Source organism: Oncorhynchus keta, chromosome 27, assembly GCF_023373465.1.
Source record: "Oncorhynchus keta strain PuntledgeMale-10-30-2019 chromosome 27, Oket_V2, whole genome shotgun sequence".
NCBI lineage: Eukaryota > Metazoa > Chordata > Actinopteri > Salmoniformes > Salmonidae > Oncorhynchus > Oncorhynchus keta.
The window spans coordinates 24,972,476-24,987,187 of record NC_068447.1 but is presented as its reverse complement, the minus strand read 5'-3'; the positions used below and the strand labels follow the sequence as shown (position 1 = coordinate 24,987,187).

The 14,712-nt window shown below is 41.4% G+C and overlaps 1 protein-coding gene and 2 long non-coding RNA genes across 3 annotated transcripts in view; 1 reads left to right on the top strand and 2 right to left on the bottom strand.

Moving 5' to 3' along the window:
• Positions 1 to 14,712, top strand: part of LOC118360283 (cadherin-4-like) — a 636,928-nt gene that overhangs the window by 222,374 nt on the left and 399,842 nt on the right. The gene's annotated exons all lie outside the window — the stretch shown is intronic.
• Positions 3,695 to 7,509, bottom strand: LOC127912502 (uncharacterized). Its single transcript, XR_008082957.1, has 3 exons — positions 4,346 to 7,509; positions 4,014 to 4,133; positions 3,695 to 3,885 (listed from the first exon to the last, which is right to left on the bottom strand). It is a non-coding gene; the product is annotated as an uncharacterized LOC127912502 (long non-coding RNA).
• Positions 11,543 to 14,706, bottom strand: LOC127912501 (uncharacterized). Its single transcript, XR_008082956.1, has 3 exons — positions 13,775 to 14,706; positions 13,533 to 13,575; positions 11,543 to 12,161 (listed from the first exon to the last, which is right to left on the bottom strand). It is a non-coding gene; the product is annotated as an uncharacterized LOC127912501 (long non-coding RNA).

Sequence of the window (14,712 nt, the reverse complement as noted above, 5' to 3'; positions counted from 1 at the left end):
ACCAACCCAAACAGACAAGATAACTACTTCTACCTAGACCAAATCAGCAGTGTGGACGCAGTCAGCTACTACTGTAGTGTTAAAAGCTACGAGAATCTCCGTTCTCCTGTTATGTTTGTTGGGGAACCGAAGTCTTTGATGAATGCAGTTGTTGGAATCATCGTTGTTGTTCTGATTCTCATATTCTGTCTCATTGGGTTCATGTGGTTCAGGTGAGTGAGATGAATTTACCCTTATTCACATTCTGTTTTTTTAATCATTGATCTTGACACATTTTTATTGATTGATTGATTGATTCTTCCATTCATCTGTTCATTCATTCTTTCATTTACAAAACAGGAAGAAGGCCTCCATATCCACCTCTGACACAAGAAACCGAAGAGACACAGTAGAGAAAGGACAGGTGAGTGTTGGAATCAGTGGACTGAGAACTACAGTGGTCTGTGAAAGACATACCTCGTCAGTTGTACAACTGAATGCATTCAGAGAGGTGCGGAGGGCCTGAAGAGATCACATCACATTTTATTAGTCACGTGCCGAATACAACAGGTGTAGTAGACCTTACAGTGAAAGGCTTACTTACAAGCCCCTAACCAACAATGTAGTTAAAAAAACATGAATAAGAATAAGAAATAAAAGTAACAAGTAATTAAAGAGCAGTAGTAAAAAATAACACTAGCGAGACTATATACAGGGGGTACCGGTACAGAGTCAATGTGCGGGGGCACCGGTTAGTCGAGGTAATTGAGGTAATATGTACATGTAGGTAGAGTTATTAAAGTGACTATGCATAGATAATAACAGAGTAGCAGCGGTGTAAAAGGGGGGGCAATGCAATAGTCTGGGTAGCCATTCAATTAGATGTTCAAGAGTCTTATGGCTTGAGTGTAGAAGCTGTTTAGAAGCCTCTTAGACCTAGACTTGGCGCTCCGGTACCGCTTGCCGTGCGGTAGCAAAGAGAACCATCTATGACTGGGGTGGCTGGAGTCTTTGACAATTTTTAGTGCCTTCCTCTGACACATCCTGGTATAGAGGTCCTGGATGGCAGGAAGCTTGGCCCCAGTTATGTACTTGGCCGTATGCACTACCCTCTGTACGCACTACCCCCTAGTACGCACTACCCTCTGGAGTGCCTTGCGGTTGGAGGCCGAGCAGTTGCCACACCAGGCAGTGATGCAACAATGCTCTCGATGGTGCAGCTGTAGAACCTTTTGAGGATCTGAGGACCCATGCCAAATCTTTTCAGTCTCCTGAGGAGGAAGAGGTTTTGTCGTTCCCTCTTCACGACTGACTTGGTGTGCTTGGACCATGTTAGTTTGTTGGTGATGTGGACACCAAGGAACTTGAAGCTCTCAACCTGCTCCACTACAGCTCCGTCGATGAGAATGGGGGTGTGCTTGGTCCTCCTTTTCCTGTAGTCCACAATCATCTCCTTTGTCTTGATCACATTGAGGGAGAGGTTGTTGTCCTGGTACCACACGGCCAGGTCTCTGACCTCCTCCCTTAGACTGTCTCATCATTTTTGGTGATCAGGCCTACCAGTGTTGTGTCATCGGCAAACTTGATGGTGTTGGAGTCCTGCCTGGCAGTGCAGTCATGAGTGAACAGTGAGTAGAGGAGGGGACTGATCACGCACCCCTGAGGGGTGGCGGATGTGTTGTTACCTACCCAGGATCCAGTTGCAGAGGGGGGTGCTTAGTCCCAGGGTCCTTAGCTTATTGATGAGCTTTGAAGGCACTATGGTGTTGAACGCTGAGCTGTAGTCAATGAACAGCATTCTCATATAGGTGTTCCTTTTGTCCAGGTAGGAAAGGGCAGTGTGGAGTGCAATAGAGATTGCATCATCTGTGGATCTGTTCGGGCAGTATGCAAATTGGAGTGGGTCTAGCGTTTCTGGGATAATGGTGTTGATGTGAGCCATGACCAGCCTTTTAAAGCACTTCAGATGTACCGATCCTGTGCAGGTGTTGTTACACGTGGTCTGCCATTGCGAGGGTGATCAGCTGGCCGTCCTGTCTCCCTGTAGCGCTGTCATAGGCATCTCACAGTACGGACATTGAAATTTATTTCCCTGGCCAGGTCTGCAGTCCTCATGCCTCCTTGCAGCATGCCTAAGGCACGTTCAAGCAGATGAGCAGGGACCCTGGGCATCTTTCTTCTGGTGTTTTTCAGAGTCAGTAGAAAGGCCTCTTTAGTGTCCTAAGTTTTCATAACTGTAACCTTTAATTGCCTACCGTCTGTAAGCTGTTAGTGTCTTAACGACCGTTCCAGTGTTGCATGCTTATTAATTGTTTATGGTTCATTGAACACGCATGGGAAACAGTGTTAAACCCTTTACAGCGAAGATCTGTGAAGTTATTTCGATTTTTACGAATTATCTTTGAAAGACAGTGTCCTGAAAAAGGGATGTTTATTTTTTTGTTGCTGAGTTTAGAACTTTGTTCCAAGTTGTTGTCAGGTAAAAGTAGATGATTACAGACAACAGGATTCTTAGTGAAAGGGGTGTTGTTGAATGTGTTTTCTTGACTTTACTCGACTTTTACAGATCTGGTCAAATCTTCTCCAGGAACTTTCTGAAGTAAGATTAGCCTATATGAGATGTGAGAAGTTATGTTGTCATAACGTAATTGAGCTGGATATTTAAATAGATGTTTGATTGCTCTGGTCTTGGGGAGCGTCAATTGCTGCCTTGAGACTGGAATTCTCCCCTAAGCCTTATTTGAATACTGTGACAACAAAGTAACTGTACACCTACACATGTCTTGATGAGTAAGAAACACTGAAGAAACAATAGCTTCCACGATAATTCCGGTAAATCGGGGTTCCTTTTAACAGTATAGGTCTGCTGTGTTGTATAAAATGTCTAGGACTAATTTTCATCATCTTTGATCCTCCACATTCCTGTGTTCGGTTTAAACTGCTGGACAAAAAAACATGAGGAGACACCTGGAGACAGGTGTGTTGGAGTCAGATCAGATCCCTATCAGCTGCAACTCGTTCCATAAATCAACACCTCTACAAATACTCACTCAAATACACTTCCACTCTGCCAGATCGTAATCTCTGCTCAGTCAGTCATTATCCTAGCCTTTTGTTCATTATCAAGATCCTCTTGCTGTGCTTGTTTCCCTGCCTCACACCATTTTGTCCTCTCATTGCAGTTACCACTCTGTATCTGTCTCCTGTACCACTTCTCACCACACTACCACCTTGCTCTGGATTTCACTCACCACCACCACCTTGGATTCCCCTCAGGACCGGTTTACCCTGTTCAACTCAGTCAACTCCAACCTCACTCTACACTTCGGGTCTTTCTGCAACTCATCTGAGTTACCCCGGTTCTGCACTCCATATCTCTCTGTGTACAATAAACATTTTGGTTCATTCATCCCTACTTCCGCATCTGAGTCCGCTCTCACCCTGTGTTCGCTCCACGTAACAATTATTATGGAGACAGATAGCTGCCAAATGGTTGACCATACATATTGTTAGGATCGTACACTCTAAAAATAAAAGATTCCTGGAGTATCCTTTAGGGTTTTAAAAAATTAACTGGGGAAACCACTATAAATTCAAATAACCCCTTTTTTTATGGATTCTCAAATAACTACCCTTCCCCCCACCCTGTTATTATTAATAATAATATGCATAACAATAACAAAAATACAGTATTTTAGTTCTGTGTTTTCTGATTTTATTGACATAGCAGAAAAACATTGTAAATATGAGGAAAACTCCCAGCAGAGTCCCAAGTCCAATGGGTTTTCCTCTGTCCTGTTGATGTTAATGTGTTGATGTTCTCTGTATCTATAGAATGATTTCACAGTGGATGGTCATCTAACAGGTTTCCTGTTTTACTCATCAGAAGTGTAGGGAGTGAGAAGTCTGTGAATCCCAAAAATAGTCATTATACAGATTAACAAATGATGCACATGTCAGTATTCATACTTTGTTTTTTGTGGTGAATGGGAATGAAAAAAAACCTGTTTTGATAATGTTTTTCATATACATACCGTGTCCATAATGTAGAGGCCTATGGGATATCCATTGAAGATGTAAGGGAGGAGGATGGTAATTGTGATCTGCATAACACCAATACCAATTGACATACCTTTGTTTGCCTCCTTGTTTACCTACAGACACAAAAGTGAGCAGTTCAGTCATCTGCACCCAACACAGCTATTCTTCAACATATTCTTATAGACTAAATATTGTTATCTTTTTGTTGATTGATATCCATTGAATTGTGTCAATTTTTTGTTATGAAATATTTTCACAAATATGAAAAGAGATGGTATAATCATGAAACAGTATACATTTAGATGATACAATGGACCAACCTTACCTTACATTGAGATCTTTACATTTGTCAGTTAAGTCCCTGCACCTTCTGTCCTTTCAAATTCAAATCCAAGTGTTTCAGTTGGGCAAATAAGACCCTCCAAGAACCCCCACCAACTAAAGAGGTTTCTCGATGAACCCCACCTCCTATGGGGTTCTTGGAAGAACCTTTTGGGGGGCATTTTGAGTGCCAAGAACCCTAAGGTTCTTTGAAGAACTTTAAGGATCTTAGAAGAACCCTTGTTAAACCACACATTTTTAGAGTAAGAAAATCCAAACGTAAACTGTTAAGATTGTAAGAAAAGTAATGCAGGAAACATAACTGTTAAATTCGATCTGTAAACGTATGTTACGGCTCTGAATTAACATTTACATGTTGAATTCTTACTTTAACTGTCCTTTTACTCGGTTACAGATATTTGTTATACTTACAAACTTTTGTCAGGAATGTGGCATCTGCAAAGGACATGACCTGAATGTTGTTAGTCAGAGTTAGTCAATCAATCAATCAATCAACTCTAGCCCAGACGAAGTACTCTCCATGTATTAAATATCACAATGTAATCAGCTTTATTTAAGAGGCCTAGCAATAAATGTACACAGTGTCAATCATCACATTCCATCTGTAGTATTTGAGGTTTTATCACCTATAGAATAACTAATAATAACTGGACAGGAGGGAGCAGCTCATTTGGGAAACTTTACTAATCAAATACATGGTAGTACAACACAGTTGCATGTTTGAGGCGAGAACGTATTAAAGTTAAGAGGTCACAGGATTAACCAATCAGGTAAGTGATAATTGTATCTAGACAGATTACCATGTTAATAGACCAATCTATTACCACATCCATCCATCAGACTAGAATAGACACATAGTGTGTCTGAAATGGCATCCTATTACCTACATACTGTCAGGTGACATTTCAGATGCAGCCATAGTTAGAAGCTAAAAAAATAATGTCAGGGACTCCAAATGTCATTAAGTCACTATTGTGGATTGTCTTTGCAATGATGTCTCACAAATCATCATCGCCATGGTGATGCTCCATGACAATTTATTTGGACGGTTGAAGTGTTGTCGAGGAGTGGGCATAACAACACTACACTCTTTGGAAAAAAGGCGCTATCTAGAACCTTAAAGGGTTCTTCAGCTGTCCCCATAGAAGAACCCTTTTCGGTTGCAGATAGAACCTCTTTGGTTCCAGGTAGAACTCTTTAGGGTTTCATGTAGAACCCTTTCAACAGACCAGATGTTTTTTAACTTTCTGTGGAGAAACCGAACCCATCACATTAGGAAACTGTTGCATTGAACACATGAGTATGGTGGGCTGAATTGTCTGGACATTCCTACCTTAAATAATACTTTTAAGATCAATTTGATAAAACACTTCCTAAGAAGACCCACTTCTATGTGAAACTTTAGTCATCATCATACCTTTTCTACTTTTGGTGGTTTACAGCAGTAAAGATTTGTTTTTGTTTTAGTCCATTCAACAACAGAGCGATACTTGCCTTGTATCAACAGGATTTTGTATCTCTCTATATACCTTATGTCATGCCTTATTGGAATTGTTTTATTCATTATATATGTTGTCTCACACATACGTACTGACTAACACAATTAATAAGGAAGTTTATTATAAATTATTCATTCATATTACCCTGCCAACCACTATATGAAGAAGTACAAAAAAATAGATACATTTAAATTGTTCCAATTGTTATCACTGCATTGTCGGAACTAGAAGCACAAGCATTTCGCTACACTCGCATTAACATCTGCTAACCATGTGTATGTGACAAATAAAATTTGATTTGATTTTAAACTGTGTTGCATCTTTTTTTTATGGTATTCATGTAAATAATCTGTGGCAAGACATCAGTAGATTTATAATGGAACATATTCATGAAGATTTGACACTATTATGGAGAGAAGTCCTGCATGAATTCTTCACCTACAATATAAACGATTTGGATGGATATTTTTATTCTTCGTTCACCCGCCAGTAGGTGGCAGCAATAAGGCAATAGGTGTAGTCTGCCATAAAACCTTAAAGAAGAACAAGACAACAGGACATTGTTGACGAGAACAGTTAGGGTCGAACAGTTCTTATCATACAAAGAAACAGTGGCCTCCACAATGGATCGGGTAAGTCTGATTTTAACATTATATGCCCACTGTGTTGTATAAAATGTCTAGGCCTAGTTTTCATCATATTTGAACCTCTACATTGCTGTGTTCTGTTTGGAGCGGCAGGTAGCCTAGAGGTTAGAGTGTTGGGTCAGTAACCGAATCCCCGAGCTGACCAGATAAACATATGTCGTTCTGTTCCTGAACAAGGCATTTAACCCACTGTTTATAGGCCGTCATTCAAAATAATAATTTCTTCTTAACTGACTTGCCTAATTAACTAAAGTAAAAACCTTTTTTAAAAGTTGTCAACAACTATATTTGTATTGTAACCACACTGGGTTTATAAGCACGGATACCGACAAAATACCGCTAGAGCATGCTTTTGCTGCACAGTCGATAGCGCGCTTGACTTCGGGCTAGAATGTCGAGTGTTCCAGACCTGCTCCTTGCTTGTTTCATTACAGTATTTATTATGGATCCCCATTCGCTGCCAACGCAGCAGCTACTCTTCCCGGGGTCCAGCAAAATTAAGGCAGTTCATACAAGCATGTTTAGGAATCTGTAACTATGACCTAATTCTCTCCTTTCTCCCGAAGTGTTCACATTCCTTCACTGATTTCTTACACATTAGCCATTATTTGACCAGATATTCAAGTGGCCGTTCTAACATAGAAAAGAAATTGCTGCAGTCCAAACACGTTGTTTTTCCCTCGTGGTATCCCCATCGAAACCGGATGCAGTTTGATTACCATTTTAAGAAGGTCCAAATCCCAACGTTGCCCCCTCAGCCCTCGATTTAGCTTGAAGGAGCGAGTGAACAACTTTGGTCACTTGATGGGTTGATATGACCCACAATTCATTGCAAACTACATGTCAAACTCTGGTGCCCGCGAAGTGTCAAATTTAATCAACAACCTGCATTTTTGGTATCTCAGTAAAAATATAAAGCTAGCTTGCACATTAGTTAATCATTGATAGTTACCATTAGCCTGGTCTTGTGAAGGATATTGGACATGCACATTAGTTAATCATTTATAGGCACCATTAGCCTTTTCTTGTGAAGGATATTGGACATGCACATTAGTTAATAATTTATAGGCACCATTAGCCTGGTCTTGTGAAGGCTATTGGACATGCACATTAGTTAATCATTTATAGGCACCATTAGCCTGGTCTTGTGAAGGATATTGGACATGCACATTAGTTAATCATTTATAGGCACCATTAGCCTTGTCTTGTGAAGGATATTGGACATGCACATTAGTTAATCATTTATAGGCACCATTAGCCTTTTCTTGTGAAGGATATTGGACATGCACATTAGTTAATCATTTATAGGCACCATTAGCCTGGTCTTGTGAAGGCTATTGGACATGCACATTAGTTAATCATTTATACTTGCGTACTATTGTTTGTACAGATGAATTTGGTACCTTCAGGCGTTTAGAAATTGCTCCCAAGGATGAACCAGACTTGTTGAGGTCTACAGTTTTTATTTTATTTTTTTAACTCTGTTTATTAAGTTTTACACACACACACACACACACACACACACACACACAACACAAGACAAAGCAATATAAATAATATACTCAACTAGAAAAAAAATACAAATAAAAATACAAATAAAAAAATAGCTTTAAAGATACCATACTTAAGACAAGTAAAACATACCAGGCAGAAGGCTACAGAGGGCAATCTATAGTACAGGGACAGAGCAAACACCTAAACAGTCAAGAGATAAGGGTGGAGAAATGCAACCACTCACAGAGAGTCATGGCCACAGACCGACCATCCACTGGACAGGTTTTTTTTTTTTTTTTTTACAATGCTTTAAAATAATGATTATTCATGTAGGTGTGAACAAAGTGTAAAAATAACTGGGAAAAACAAGCTCACACTTCAGTCTCTGCCCGAGCAAGATGAACAAGGCATCTGCGGATCACAATCAATAAGCACATGGACCTTAATGCCCCCCCCACCAGCAAAAACACAGAGAGAGGCTCCTCCAACCCTTAAGTCACAGACTTATTTTAGCATTAATTGGAATGCCATCAGAGGATGGACTGTTTAAAGTAAGACCAGAATGGAGCCCAAGCCTCATCAAACAGTTTGGGGTTCCCACGTGAATTGAATTGGATTTTTTCTAGTTTCAGAGAGCACAACACATCCCTCACCCAATATTTATAAGATGGGGGAGCTGCCATCTTCCAGTTCTGTAGTATTAGCCGTCTAGCTAAAATAGTTGTATAAGCAACAGTGTCCGACTGGATTCTTGATAGGGGGGTACCCATGGGCAGTACTCCAAAAAGGGCTGTAAGGGGAGACGGATCTATAACAGTGTCATATCAGAGAAACATTTAAATATTAATTCCCATAAACCTGACCGTTTATGACAGCCCCAAAACATATGCAAAAGTGTGGCTGGTTCCACTCTACATCTGACACAGGTAGGATCAAAATCAGAGAATATTCTTCCAAGTTTGGCCCCCAACCAGTGGATACAGTGAACCACCTTGAATTGAATGAGGCTGTGTCTAGTGCTAAAAGAGAACGAGTGCACCCTGTGCAGCACAGATTCCCAGGCGTCTTCCCCAAGTTCTTCCCCCAAATCCTTTTCCCATCGAGTCTTTAAAGGCACCAAAGAAGGGTTCTGTAAGTCATGAATGATTGCATATACATCTGAAATTGCGCCCCTAGGAAGCTTGTTCAGCTCCAAGATGCTCTCTATAGCTGTATTCGCAGGCCTATTGGGAAATCCAGGTGTGTTAGCCCTGACAAAGTTTCTAGTCTGGAGATAGCGGAAAAAGTGGGATTGGGGAGATTGAACTTTTCCTGCAGCTGAGAAAAAGAGGCAAATGTATCAAAGAATAATTGGGCTCAAAGAATAATAGTGGGAGAGGCTAGCGAGGAGAGGCCTAGTGAGGAGAGGCCTAGTGAGGAGAGGCCTAGTGAGGAGAGGCCTAGCGAGGAGAGGCCTAGCCTAGAGGAGAGGCCTAGTGAGGAGAGGCCTAGCGAGGAGGCCTAGGAGGAGAGGCCTAGCGAGGAGAGGCCTAGTGAGGAGAGGCCTAGTGAGGAGAGGCCTAGTGAGGAGAGGCCTAGTGAGGAGGCCTAGTGAGGAGAGGCCTAGAGGAGCCTAGTGAGGAGAGGCCTAGTGAGGAGAGGCCTAGTGAGGAGCGAGGGCCTAGCGAGGAGAGGCCTAGAGGCCTGAGGAGAGGCCTAGCGAGGAGAGGCCTAGTGAGGAGAGGCCTAGCGAGGAGAGGCCTAGTGAGGAGAGGCCTAGTGAGGAGAGGCCTAGGAGGAGAGGCCTAGTGAGGAGAGGCCTAGTGAGGAGAGGCCTAGTGAGGAGAGGCCTAGCGAGGAGAGGCCTAGCGAGGAGAGGCCTAGCGAGGAGAGGCCTAGCCCTAGCGAGCCTAGAGGAGAGGCCTAGCGAGGAGAGGGCCTAGCGAGGAGAGGCCTAGCGAGGAGAGGCCTAGAGGGCCTAGCGAGGAGGCCTAGCGAGGAGAGGCCTGAGAGAGAGGAGGAGAGGCCTAGCGGGAGAGGCCTAGTGAGGAGAGGCCTAGTGAGGAGTGAGGAGGCCTAGTGAGGAGAGGCCTAGCGAGGAGAGGCCTAGTGAGGAGAGGCCTAGTGAGGAGAGGCCTAGTGAGGAGAGGCCTGAGGAGAGGCCTAGTGAGGAGGCCTAGTGAGGAGAGGCCTAGTGAGGAGAGGCCTAGTGAGGAGAGGCCTAGTGAGGAGAGGCCTAGTGAGGAGAGGCCTAGTGAGGAGAGGCCTAGTGAGTGCCAAATGCCAAAAGCCCCATCATTCAAAGATGGAGGAAATAAAATGTTCTGATTGATTGGGCTGATAGAGAAAAGCCTCGGAGGTTAAAGGCTAAACAGAACTGATTCCACATTTTAAGAGACTGCTTTAGAATTGGGTTGACACACCTTTTGCCTAGGGACACTGGGAGAGACGAGCACAGCACAGAGGAAAATGCTGCAGGTTTACACGATTCAGACTCCCTCTGGACCCAGAGTGGTCTAGGGCCAGTAGGATCAGTCTGCAGCCAGTACAGAACGGGTCTGAAATTTGCAGCCCAGTAGTATGTCTGAAAATTTGGTAGAGCTAAACCCCCCAATGACCTAGGCTTCTGTAAATGTTTTCTACCAATCCGTGGTACCTTGCCATCCCAAATAAAATGCATGAATGTTTGATCCAGTGAAAAAAAAAAGATTTTGGAATAAAAATGGGTAAACATTGAAATAAATATAAAAATTTGGGCAACACATTCATATTAATGACATTAATCCTTCCGATAAGAGAAAGGGGTAGCGAATTCCAAAAAGTAAAAGATTGTTTCAATCTGTCTGCTAGAGCAACAAAGTTTTCCTGAAACAAATTTGAATATTTCCTTGTCACTTTTACTCCCAAGTAAGTGAATTGATCCCGGACAATCCTAAACAGAGAACTTTTAAAAGAGCACTTTAAAGCAGCCTTGAGAGAGAATACAGTAGACGGCACGGGTCAAAAGGATTGATTGATGATCGTACGTCATGATGATGTGTACATGTCTGAATATGGGCCTCCGGCCCGTCCCCCAATGTTCATGTGGTCCCGTGTTAGAGGGTGTGTGTTATTTTATATCTCTATGGTAAGCTTTGAAGTAGTCATGGTGCTTGATGTCTAGGGGGGCTGGTTGAACTGGGGAGGGTGGGGGTTGAGTGTTTGAACTTTTGGGACCGTGTATGTCCCCCACCCCCAGCTTTATCTCCCTTATGGTTGTTATCTATTAAGCAGGAATGTCCTGGGTTATGGATCTGGGGCAAAGGCATTATAAATGTCCAGAACAAGCCATTTTTAAGACCTGAATGTGTGTGTGTGTGTGTGTGTGTGTGTGTGTGTGTTAGAAACAAGGTCCCTTGGCATTGTGTCCATTTCAGGCTTTAAACAACAATTAAACAGCCATCTAAATAATGTTTCTCAGCCTAGTTTCCTATTTAGTTCTCTTTATATGTACAGGCACAGAGCTTCCAGATGGCTCCAGCCTAAGGATTTTCAGTGCATGTACACCTGGGGAGATTAGAACCCCAAAGAAAAGATCCTAAAGGTATTTTCAGATTCAGGTTTATCATGACAGCCACTTTATGAAAGGCCTTTACTTATGGCTAAACAGCTTCTACACAGTTTATTAATTAATGCTTTGGGATGAAATTAGGTGTTTCTAGGAGGTCTTAAACAGATCTACAGTGAAACAAACATGTACACTCTACACACATATTTATTGACTTTTGAAAAGACTACAGTAACATGACAGAATTTGTGCAAAGGCAACGAAATCTGCTAGTGGATATTAAATGTACAACAGTAGTATTCTGTAACAAGCAATACGTGTTAAACATGAGGCACATGCAATCATGACAGCCTCTTTATGAAAGGCCTTTAACTATGGCTAAACAGTTTTCTACACATCTTATTAATGAATCATGTGGGCATACCCAGGATTTACAGGCAGGACGTTTGATCTACACAGGGAGGGAAAACTTACAGAGTTATGATGGAGCGGGCAAGCGTCTTTGAGTTGGGGAATTCGAAACGGATAATGGTCTTGTAGCTCCCTTCAGTAACCACGAGCACAACCGTTCCTTGATTTTAACTGGCGGCTTTATTCTGTAGTTTCAGTGAGAATTATCCCCTTCCGTGAGAACTATAAAGTAAATGAAAAATACAGTTAAGCACACTCTTACAACCTTATCTTACGAGTTACTTATTAGCTTGGTATAACTCTGAAGTGCTTACATACATAACAGTTTAACCGGTGTTATAACGGGTTCAGATTAAACACATGAATAAAGGAAAAAATACCTCATTGGCTGCTTATTACAGAAGGGAGGAAATCAAACTTCACACTTATTATTCCTGGCATGAATTCACACTTCATCCTAACATACACTCTTCAACCTTTATGAACTACACCCGATGACATGAAAATTTAGCTAACGCAGCGCAGGATTGCCTTCCCTCCAAAAGTGTGTTGCTACAATAAGGATCCCCGTTACAACAGTATTAGCTACATAGTTCCGCGTGTATTATCATTTCCCCCGCACAGCGGACACATAAACAATTCAAACAAAAGACAACGACATAACCTGTAAGTCTAACTGTCAGTTACAGGTCGGGGCTAACAGGACCCTTTATCTGTAAGAAATAGTCAACATTTTGGATTATAACATGTGTTAAAATGTAGGTACTAAATATTTTGAATTAAAATCACTGGTTTTAAAAATGTAGCTCACGCTTTAACGATAGGGGAAGAGGTAATTTCATATTTCGGTTTAGGGGGGTTATTAACTTTATGGAAAACAATATTCACACAAACAACACCGCTTAGAGCAGCTTGGAGATTATTAGCCATGTAAGTGGGAAGCAAAAGAGCGGATTTAACCAACTCTGTACAAACCCCGACACGGGGTATGATAACTCTGACGCGTACGTCTAATGATTATTGTAGATGTTTACAACTGAGGGAGTTGACAGTAGGTCAATGAGATGTATAAAGGCAAATAGACATAACGGACCTCAAAGACCAACAGCCTACTTAATAATATAGAATGCATAGGTGTGTAATGAACATTTTTTTTTTTGTTTTATAATGGTTACATGTCTCAACACCCCCTAGTTAGGGACAGAACGTGGAGCATATACTTTAACACTGTTACCACAGCTTTAGCGCAAACCCACAGCCCCGAATATTTAGCTGCCAGGACAGATTAAAAAAGAGATGTGAATAAGTGAATCCCTCCTAATAGATATTTCTTAAGGCTACTGGACATAGGGGATTGGGAAGCGACTGTTAGACGTAGATTCTCAGAAGCAATTTATAGTCTTTCCTACAATGGTATGTTATAAAGTTTGTAATAATAATGTACAACTGTAGGTCTCCAATGTTTTTACATAAAAACACTAATGATGCATGTTTAAATAGTATTACAATTTGGTAATTAATTCGAACATATCTTTAAAAAGTTAGTACTATATATTTTGGTCTTAAATCAATGGTTTTAAAACAGTATCTCACCCTTCAACGAAGGGAAAATGTCCTTTCCAGCCATCAATCCGGTCTGTAACGAAGAAAAAAAGACAGAAAATCCGGGTGCGTGAGTGTGCGGTACAACTGTAGGCCTCCAATGTTTTTACATAAAACACTAATGATGCTTGTTTAAATAGTAGTACAATTTGGTCATTAATTCTAACACGTCTTTAAAACATATGTACTAAATATTTTGGAATTAAATCACTGGTTTTAAAAATATATCTCACCCTTTACCGATAGGAAAATGTCCTTTCCCGACATCACCCCGGTCTGTCACGAAGAAAAAGACACGGAAAATCAGGGTGCGTGCATGAGTGTGCGTGTGACGGAGCAGCAGGAGTGTGTGTGTGTTTCAAAAACAAAGGGTGTGGGTGTGTGTTCAACAGGGGACCAAGCATGTAGCCCCATTCTATCTGTAGAGAATCGTTTAAAACCAAGTTTTTAATGAAGGGGTCGCTGCATTTCAAGGTCCTGGAGTGGCCTAGCCAGTCCCCAGATCTCAACCCCATAGAAAATCTTTGGAGGGAGTTGAAAGTCCGTGTTGCCCAGCAACAGCCCCAAAACATCACTGCTCTAGAGGAGATCTGTATGGAGGAATGGGCCAAAATACCAGCAACAGTGTGTGGAAACCTTGTGAAGACTTACAGAAATCGTTTGACCTCTGTCATTGCCAACAAAGGGTATATAACAAAGTATTGAGATAAACCTTTGTTATTGACCAAATACTATTTTCCACCATAATTTGCAAATAAATTCATAAAAATCCTACAATGTGATTTTTCTGGATTTTTTACTTATGATGAAAATTACAAGCCTCATCTTTTTAAGTGGGAGAACTTGCACAATTGGTGGCTGACTAAATACTTTTTTGCCCCACTGTATGTAAACTTCTGACCCACTGAAATTGTGATACAGTGAAATAATCTGTCTGTAAACAATTGTTGGAAAAATGACTTGTGTCATACACAAAGTAGATGGCCTAACCGACTTGCCAAAACTATAGTTTGTCAACAAGAAGTTTGTAGTGGTTTAATAAGCAAGTTTTAATGACTCCAACCTAAATGTTTGTAAACTTCCGATTTCAACTGTATATATATATTTTTAATGTATTAGAAATATGGTGACGCCACCAGTATAATCTAAGATTGGTGTAAATAAGTCTGAA